Source organism: Capsicum annuum, chromosome 4 (assembly GCF_002878395.1).
Source record: "Capsicum annuum cultivar UCD-10X-F1 chromosome 4, UCD10Xv1.1, whole genome shotgun sequence".
In the NCBI taxonomy this organism is placed as follows: Eukaryota; Viridiplantae; Streptophyta; class Magnoliopsida; order Solanales; family Solanaceae; genus Capsicum; species Capsicum annuum.
The window spans coordinates 59,823,865-59,831,042 of NC_061114.1; the positions used below are offsets into that span (position 1 = coordinate 59,823,865).

General features: G+C 32.9%; 1 pseudogene; it reads right to left on the reverse strand.

The window, feature by feature from the left end:
• Positions 1-308: 308 nt before the first annotated feature.
• LOC107868062 lies at positions 309-5,162 on the reverse strand (annotated as a pseudogene).
• Between the last annotated feature and the right edge of the window lie 2,016 nt (positions 5,163-7,178).

Genomic DNA, 7,178 nt, shown 5'->3' on the forward strand with positions numbered 1-7,178 from the left:
AATAAATAAAATCTTTCCAACCAAAGTAGTCGAAATATTTATTAAAAATTATGTTAAAAGAAAACTTTCCAAATACGGTGGTTGGACTATTAATAAATAATTATTTAATATATACATTGTTTCCGACCACGGTTGTCAAAAATAATTTATAATTTTTATCATGCTTCAAACCATCATAATCGAAAATAATGTGTATATTAAATAATTATTTATTGATAAAAAACTATCTATTAAATAAATTATTTCCAATCATTGTAGTCTAAATACCCTCTTATGTTCAACTAGAATTTAAAAATTACAAATAAAACTGAAACTTAAAAATTCAACCTCTTTGAAACATCCAAAACAAATAGCGGAATCAAATAGTATAAGTATTCCAAGACAAGTCTAAATGTCACAATCCAAAAACAAACACCAATTGTAATAGTTTAAGTCTAAATGTCACAATCATAAACAAGAACCAACCACTACAATATAATCTAATCATCTGATTCACTATCTTTCCCATCCTCAAATAATTGCGGCATATGCTTCTTGACTAACGCCTCAAACTTGGCAAATTTGGCATCACTAATTGCACAGTGTTGCATCAACTCTTCAATTTTTGTAATCGTTACTTCCATTCTTCCGCATTTTGGAAAATAGAAACAGAGTTGGGCAACATTGGGGAAGAAAGGTTCGAGTATTGGTTAACTCTAAGCCCATAGGTTTTACCCTTCTTTGGACCACCTACCATAGTTGTCCATATTCTAGTCCAATCTTCAATGCTTTTGGACCACCTACCATAGTTGTCCATATTCTAGTCCAATCTTCAATGCTTTTTTTAAATTCCTCCTGAAAGAAACAATTGTCATTAAGTAAACAAGCTAAGTTGAATAATAAGAAAACAATATATATAAAATTTATTATCTTACATATGCATTCTTAGCACACGGTTCGACCCACTCTTCTCTTGTACCGCCCGGCTTTTTCTTTCTATATGTCTCTTCGAAGGCTGTAGAAAGAGGTACATCTACTTCCCCATTCAAGAATTTCTGCAAAATTTTACCCAGGTCAATGCTATTGTAAAAGTTCATCTATTAAGGTCATATCAATTTCACACTGTCTGGATTAAGCTTGGTGACTCTTAACAACAAGTATTTTTCAGTAGTTATGAAAGAGACGAAGCAAAAATAACATTACTATACTGAAAAACATGACAGAAGATTTCAGTAGAAGAAATTCTCTCAGTTCATAAGTCCCTTTATGGGTTCTGCAGCATCTACACTACCTACTGTGAATATGGTTACAATGAGGGAGCACCACCAACAAGTCGAACTATGTACTTAAGTTACTCATGCAAAGATTTCAGGTCCCTGTTGCACCTATAACTGTGTACTGAAGTTACATAATATTGTTATGTAGTTATACGAGTCATCTTTAACTAAGATCCAGATGCTGGCAAGGGGGCATGGAGGAGTTTTCAAGATTGAACTAACAGCAGCAGTAAAATATTGATTTATTCGTCTATTTTATTGTTTTGGGATGGTTCAAGTATTCAACTAGGTAATAAAAGAGGACTAAAAGTCAAATACAATGCACAGAATTCAATACTTACAACATCCATAAGAATTTGTACATCAGATTCGGGAATTTGATGGCTAAGTTTCTGCAACCCAACTCTCAACTCGTTAATGTAAATCTTCCCTTTGTTACCTATATCCATCAATTGGAATCTCTCCTTTATTCCAGCCACTTTGTCCACCGTCAAATGCTCAGCAATCATCTGTGAGGTAGAAAGGCAATTTATTGAAGAAAATTCAAACAAAGACTTACCGCTGTTCCAAGAAAAATATTCGCAGTAAATAAAGAAAGAAAAGAAGAAACATCAACCACTTCCTCATTTTACAAAGAGCTTGATACACACCCTTAAAGCTCTTTTTTTAGCTTGTTCATCATAGAAAATTACTTGAGCCTTGCTTTCACTGTTTCACCCAAGGAACATTTGGATTCTTCTTTGTATTTTGTATCCAGGGATGATCTATAAGCCGTAAAGAAAAAATGTTAAGTTATGCTTTGACGAGGAGTAATGAATTTTAACACGGCTTATGAAATAAATGAAGAGAACTCTTTTAGGCCAGCGCTTTACCTAGAACTTCTTGAGCAGTAAGCCTCTTGCTAGGATCAGGGTTAAGCATCCTCTTCACAAGGTCTTTTGCATTGTCGGAGACCTTAGGCAAAGGGTCTCTTTTGAAATTCACAACAGAACGAATGATCGCTTGAGCAACTCCTTGTTCAGTTTCTATAGTGATGGAAAAAGAAATTATATTAAACACCATGCTGACCATAATAAAATCGATACGAGCATTTAACAGTTGACTGATAAAATACTACAACAGCTAGATGACATTCTTCTTTGCGACGATTATTATTGAGTATAAACTAAAGGACATTGTATAATTGATTTGCCAAACACAGTTTACTTGGAAACAAATGATTAGGAGCGCCAATTAATATACCAAAAGAAACTGCAGTGAGAAAATTCTTTTTAACAGCAATGCTTATTTGAGATTGCAATAAAATTGGAGCAGGCTATTTGGGAGGTTTAGAGTATCAATTTAATAGGGCAATGGTCAAAGTTGGAAAAATCGGAGGAAGTCAAGATGCATTTCACCAAGTTATTTTCAATGGGTAAATACCATGTATCCCAATCAAAAAAATTTGAAAAGAAGAACAACTGCAATACACAAAAATATTAATCCATAAAATCATCACTACAAAAAGTTTTGTCTCTTTTACTTTACGAATCTCATTTTGTGAAGGCCACTCCTAGACACAAGAATGTAGGTGAGCAAGAATTATTTTCCCTTGGTAAATAAAATTAGCAAGAAGGCATCACCAAATATTCTGGTGAAGTACAAAATCACCAAAAGTAGTCTACTGAAATAGATTTCCTTTATGTTCTTGAATTGACAGTAAAAGTGCATTCTTCTTTCTAAGATTTAACAATTTTTGGGCATTCTGTTTCAACAATTTTTCCTAACAGGATCGTCAAGGAATAGTAAGTCCCCTTAAGTGCCCCCGCCCCATAAAAAAAGAGTGGTGGTAATAATACCGAAATATGGAGAGTGAAAAGGGAGACAAGAATAAGATGAAGGTTGCCCTTTGGTTGGAGAATTTATCAATCCGTTTAGTAGTAGAATAGCAACCTGCAAGATATTTTGCAATGTGAATCACCAAAAACTTACCCTTTGAGGGTAAGGACACTAACATGCCCAAAATGGTGGAACACCACACAGCAAGATGTAGAGAATTACTCCAGCACTCCATACATCTACTTCTGGACCATAATCTCTCTTCAGCACCTCGGGTGCCATGTAGTATGGACTTCCCACAATTTCATTAAATCTTTCGCCTGTAAAACCAATATGACAAGCTACACAATGAATATAATGTTGAATTATACAAATGCAGCAAGACATAAATATTAGGAAATTTACCAAAGAATACTGAGAGACCAAAATCAATTGCCTTCAATGGTGTTGTCTCTTTCTTGTTTTCAAACAAGAAGTTTTCAGGTTTGAGGTCAGATGTATGACTCCATGCTTATGGCACATCTGTAACCCAAAAAAGAAGTGGATATTGAATAATAACTAACCATCCATGTTTAGATACAATTCAAAATATTGGTAAATTTGTATCTTGTCACGCAGTTAATGTCTTTCCTTTTACAGATCTCCAAGACAAATAGTCCAAAGAAAGCATACACCAATTACTCCAAGGATCATTTTACCCAACTTTTAAGTTGGATAATGTAGCATGTCGCACCGTGCAACTAATTGAGAAATAATAACTTTGAAACATACTTGATAGGAGTTCAAAATAGATCTATGACAAAATGAGGAACAGCCTAAGCTATCTCACTCCTTTATTAATTTTATAAATCCTAATTGCCAACAGGCTAGTTCACTTTACAGAAAGCGATCTACTTAGCACGACAAAGGTTTTTTCATTCCTTTACATGACTAAACACATTCTTACATCATTACTACCCTAAAGTATATTAATAATTCGTGGCAATTCATTAAACTGTTGTGACAATTTATCCATTCTACTTTGCTAACAAAATTTTCAAATCTAAATATCACTTTTAAGAGTAGATCATTAAATAACTAAGGAACAGCACAGCATTAAAAATAGGAAAAAACAAATCTTCACCTGAATCACTTCAACAATTGTGCGAGTCACAACAGCTGCTGCCCTCTCAGTTTAATTCCCCTGCGCAATAATCCTATCAAATAGCTCACCACCCTCACACAGTTCCAAAACAAAGATTGCAAAATAAACCCCAAAAGCAACAACGTCAATTTCAGTAACTCTAAATTTCATCAGAATAGAGATTGCAAAATTACACTTGAAGGAAATCGTCTTAAGTTGAAATCAACTATATGAATCATATTTGGATTCATTTCATTCCAATGTACTAAATACATTGTCAAACACCACCAAGCTAACCAAGATTAGACCAAACTGATAATCAATAATATTTGCTCATATCAATAAAAAACTTTGGCTAATTACATCACACAAATGGAATAGCCAAATGTATGAAATCCACTGTAAAACTTTACCTAAAACTGCTTTTGTAACACTTAAAAGAAATCAAACCTATGTACTAACAGTAAGTCCGATATACTCCTAAGCCGATGATGTACCAACGACGTGTAATGAAGATAGCGATCCACTTGGCTACATCCGTGCCTACCAAAATAGCAGCATACAAGTAGCATAAAGTTCAAAAACCGGATGAAGCCATCGTCATATTGCAGTTCAAAAATTAGATGAAGCCTACTTAACTAAACCCATAAAAAAGAAGAACCCAAAACCCAAAAGAACCACTACAGATGAAACTAAAAACAAAAAATCTGAACAAGCATAGCAAATGAAACAACTCAATGAATCTAGAAAATCAAGCAACACCCATTCTTTTACCCATCTAAAATACCAACAAATAGCAGGAAAACTACAAAATCTAGCAACTCACCATCACCGTAACCGTCACCGCTAATTTTTTAGAGAGACGACAGTGAGAGTGACGACACCGCTAATTCTAGGGTTTAGAGAGGGAGAGACGACAGTGAGAGTGAGGTTTAGAGAGAGAGACGATAGTGAGAGTAGATATGTTTATTTTTTATCTTATATTTATTGTTTAATAATTAAATATAGCTTTCCGACTACTTTCATCCGGATAAAAATTTAATAAATTTAATTATTTATAATATTTCTGACCACAATAGTTGAAAATATTTTTATTATATTTAATTAATTATTAATTTTCTGTATAAAGTCATATACTCTCTCCGTCCCATTTTATGTATCATCATTTTCTTTCTTGTTCGTCCTGAAAAGAATGTCATATTTTCTTATTTGGTAACTATTTAAAGACACAATTACACTTTCACCCTTATTTATCCCACTTAATTAAAAATAATAATAGTATATTATTTTAATGAAGGACAATTTGGTAAAAAGCATCAAGTCTTTACTTATTTCTTAAACTCCGTACCCGGTCAAATGACGACACATAAAACGAGACGGAAGGAGTATTTATTTAGCTATTACTATTTCCGACTACAGTAGTCGAAAATATACTTAATAATTTATTTATTTTATTATTTATATTTTCAACTAGAGTGGTCGAAAATATGTATTTAAAATTTACATATTATATAATTTATATTTCTGACTACAGTGGTCAGAAATATATTGGTAATAATTAATTTAAATAATTACTTAATTTCTATATAAGGGTATGATTATATATTTAGTCGTATATTTATTTAGATATTAGTATATTTGACTATAGTGGTCCGAAGCATATATTTAATAATTTATTTATTTTATTATTTATATTTTCGACTATAGTGGTCGAAAATATATATTCAACACTTTACTTATTTGATTATTTATATTTCCAACTACAGTGGTTGGAAATATATTGGTAATAATTTATTTAAATAATTATTTATTTTTGTATAAGGGTATGATTATATATTTAGTCATATATTTAATTAGCTTTAGTATTTCCGACTATAGTGGTGAGAAATCTATATTTAATAATTTATTTATTCAATTATTTATAGTTCCGGCTACAGTGATCAGAAATACATTTATAATAATTCATTTAAATAATTATTTAATTTTTATATAAGGGTCTAATTATATATTTATTAATATATTTATTTAATTATTTATATTTCCGACTACAACAGTAGAAATAAATATTTTCCAGAATTTACCGCCAAATATTCTGACTGTTGTAGTAACAAATAGTATCGAAATTTTTTTTATAAAATAAAATAATAAAAATGTCAATTTTTCAACTGAAGTAGTCGAAAATTTGCGACTACTTTTTTTCAGTTGGAACTTTCGGTCGAAAAATAGTGAATTTTTGGTAGTGTCTGATCACGAGAAACTCAGTTTCTTAGTAATTTCAGTCATGCATTCATGAAGACTATCTATCACATATCCATGCATCAGACATGCATATTCAGTATGAGATTTCAATCTATCAGAAGTACCAGTCATATAAGACATATTCAATGTTCACGTCCCTTAAGTAAGTTCAGTCTATCAGAAATTCCATCTTAGTTAGTCCCATTCGAGGATGAATGTTCCCAAGGGGGAGATATTATAATACCCTAAACTTTTTTTTCGAAGTCTAATTTAGTATCCAGAAGATTTAGGGATGACTTCCTAAGTGAATGATGTTTAAATCAGATAGAATTTCCCCAATTTCGACTTTTCATCATGTAAGAAATTGAAACTTTCCAACAATCCCAATTTCGTCTAAATTCGGTGTCGGAGTAAAAAGTTATGGACGTTTTACAAATAACTGTCTAAACCGCCCAAAAACGACGGTCAGGCCAACGAACTGTCGAGCTAGCGATGGACCGTCACCCAAGCCGTCGCGACTAATGCAGTGAAGCGGTCTCCTGACCAAGTGCGACGGTCAGGACCGACGGACCATCGAACTAGTGACGGACCGTTGCCCCGCAGACGAGGCAGAAAGTTCAGGTTCTGGCCAAGTACGATGGGATGGACCGACTAACCGTCGAGCCAGCGATAGACCATCGCCCAAACCATCGGCACTTTCGATCAGCAATTTTAAGTCATTTTTAAAAGGGTGTTTGGGTCTT